The sequence below is a fragment of the Falco biarmicus genome, chromosome 11 (genome assembly GCF_023638135.1).
Source record: "Falco biarmicus isolate bFalBia1 chromosome 11, bFalBia1.pri, whole genome shotgun sequence".
Lineage (NCBI taxonomy): Eukaryota > Metazoa > Chordata > Aves > Falconiformes > Falconidae > Falco > Falco biarmicus.
Genome location: NC_079298.1, coordinates 20,467,944 through 20,470,919, shown reverse-complemented (window position 1 = coordinate 20,470,919; position 2,976 = coordinate 20,467,944).

Sequence of the window (2,976 nt, the reverse complement as noted above, 5' to 3'; positions counted from 1 at the left end):
TTGGCCCGGGCGCCGCGTCACGTGAGCAGCCCCCCCTGCAGGGGGACGGGGCCCGGGACCGGCGGCGACGCCGCGTGAAGCGCTGGCGCAGGGAGCCCGGCTCGGCCGGGTCACGAAGGAGGCCCTGCGGCGGCCATGTTGGGCCCTGGCAGCCGCCATTTTGCGTCCTGGCGGAGGGCCCCGGCGTGCTTGAAGCCGCTGCGGGGTCGGCAGTGGCGAAGCATCTACGCTGTTACCCTCCCACACACACCCGTAGCCCCTGGCGAAGCGGCCGCTGCAGAAAACAGCCCCCTCGGTGCCCAAGTACCAAACTGTGCCCCTGTGCAGAGCTGGAAGCAATACAAAGATCGGTAGCACCCAAACCCCCTCGCTTTATAACTTCGCAGCGGTGGGATGCTAGGTGCTGCTGCGTTAAGGAGTGCGATGTAATAAAACTCAGTAACAGCAGGCTGTTACTAAGCAATTCTCTACTGCAGCACTGGGGATAGCTCCAGCAGAAGCGCTCCTGCAATCTGGCAAACCTTCAGAGGCTATATACCATAAAGTTACACGTATACCTGGAACTCATATGCAAGTGTCTGGTCCACAAGTGCAATTGCCTCTCCTGGCGGTCTTTGAGTGGTCATCGGGGTCTTCTGTTGTTGCCATCCTTTTGTAACTTTCTTATCTTCGTGGTCCAGCACATCTCTGTCAGGCGAGGTGATCCAGGCACCTCCTTATCTCACAACCATCCCACAACCACAGGATGCCTCTTTTGTTCAGTATCTAGTACTTACAGACAGTTCCCTTGTTCTTCAGGCCTCCTTATCTCATACCATTCCACAACCATCCTGGACCCTCTTCTTTAAGTAAGTATCTACGATGCTTAGGCATCTTCCTTGGTCTTGGGCCTCAACCCTTTCAGGCAGTGCCTGGTGGGAGCGAGCCCTGGGGGGCTCCCCGGCAGCTCCATGGCCTGTCCCACAGCCCTGCCAAGCTCCCAACGGGGGCTGCTGCTGAGTTGTGCAAAATAAAATGCTTATTTAAGTAACGCCACCCCTGTAATGCCCCCCTTCGATGAACCTAATGTGTATTAACATCGGTTCTATCTGTTAATTCCAAGACAAAAGTATTTCAGCGTCTATAACGGGCTGCATTGAAATGCTGGAACAGGCTGACAGTAAACACAGACTTCCATTTTACGTTAGTTGTGAAACACAGGCTTCCATTTTAAGGTAGTCGTAGGAAAACACTGTGCTCCTCTGTGCAGTCAAAGATTGAGGAAGAAACAGACTTCTCCCCGGACACATTGTTGTGCAAAAAAACCCCGAAGTCCTGTATGAAGATCACGTGTGGAGAAGTACTCCATTCCTTACAGTTTTTGTAATGTTTTATGCAACCCTGAGAGAAACAACCAAACAAACAAACCAAAAGAGGGGCGGAAAGCATGCGAGTGAGATGGTGATAAGCAGATCTGGTACTGAAAACCTGTGACTGCCGCTGAGGACAAGCTGCGGGTGAACTCCCATGTTGTTATGGGCTGGCAAGGCCACCGTCTCCTGGGGTTTGATTTTGTCGGGGAAACAGGGCTGCTTTCGGTCTCGGGTGCCTGACAGGATGGCATCAAAACCTTCCCGTTTCTCCCTATCCGAAAAGTAACAAAAGCCCTATTGCGGGAAAGGAAGATGTGACTCACACCTGTCCAGAGTCTTTAAGTTTTGGATTGAACTAAACCGCAAGCCTGGCAGAGCAGACGTTCCCCTCCCCGAGCTCTGGATGGCAGCAGATGCGAACGTACTCGGGCTGCGGCGGGGAGCAGCCGGAGCCGGCGCCTCCCGCTCCCCCCGCTCCCCGCTCGCCGCTCCCGGCTCTGCCCAGCGCCGCGGGGGAAGCCGTGCGGAGGAAATGGTTATCCCCCGCCGAAGGGAATCTTTCCTGCGGCTTTACCGCTGACTTCTCAGCCAAAGGTATGTTATGCTTGGGCAGAGCAGTGATACCAAGGTCCAAACAGCCCTCACGCAGACTTGTTTGCGCGCCCCGTGCACCCTTCATGCAGGCCGAACAGCTTCCTTGCACTGAACACGAGACTTACACAACAGGCATTTTGCTATACGTTCAGGGCTGTATGCCCCATGTTTGCAACACAGCAGCCTCTTTTCCGCGGCCCTCTTTGCACAGCTCAGCGCAGCGCTGCCCAGCCTGTGCTGTAGCCTTGTGCTTGCAAACAGGGGCGAGGGGCAGCAGCCCACCGCCCTGCAGAAGGGAGCAGGCCAGCATGTGGGGTGTACAGGCACAGGGGCTCCTGCTGAAAGGCTTCCACCAGGAACGCCACTGATCCGCCCCAGCAAGCCAGGCCAGCCTGCCCAGGGCCTGTCTGCCGCTTCACCATAGCCTGGCACAGATGTCTCAAGAAAAAAACATACTGAAGATTTTTTTTTCCCCATGCAATAAAATGCATGGGCACAGCTCTATGCCTTTTGCTGTATGCCAAATAAAAAAAAGGTGATGAATTAAAAAATAGCATATACGTGCACAAAATCCAAAGGTGGTGTGAATAACCTCATTTTCCCAGGCGGCCTGAAACACACAGCAGTGAAAACTGTAAAATATCATTTCTGCTTGCGGACTCAGTGCGTGTTGCGGGATGAGTTGCTGAGGAATGCACTAAGGGGATTCTCACCCCTCTCCAATGTATCTGGCTGGGCCAAATGAGATGGCTAATGAAAAGCTAGTGAATCAGCAGCTCTGAAGAGAGGAAATCATGCAGAATAGATAGATCTGTGATCATTGTAAGAATATCTGGCTAATGGTTATTCAAAATAAACACAAAGATCCAGGAAACCTGATTCATCTGAATCAGCTGCCCCTAAGACTATCCAAAGGTGAATGTTTTAGCTCTTTCCCTGGTGTGAAACCTGCTGAGGGATTCAACAAATGAAACTCTCTGGTACGCTATGCAACCTAAGGGGACTATTGCATAAAGGAGAACAGGATTTA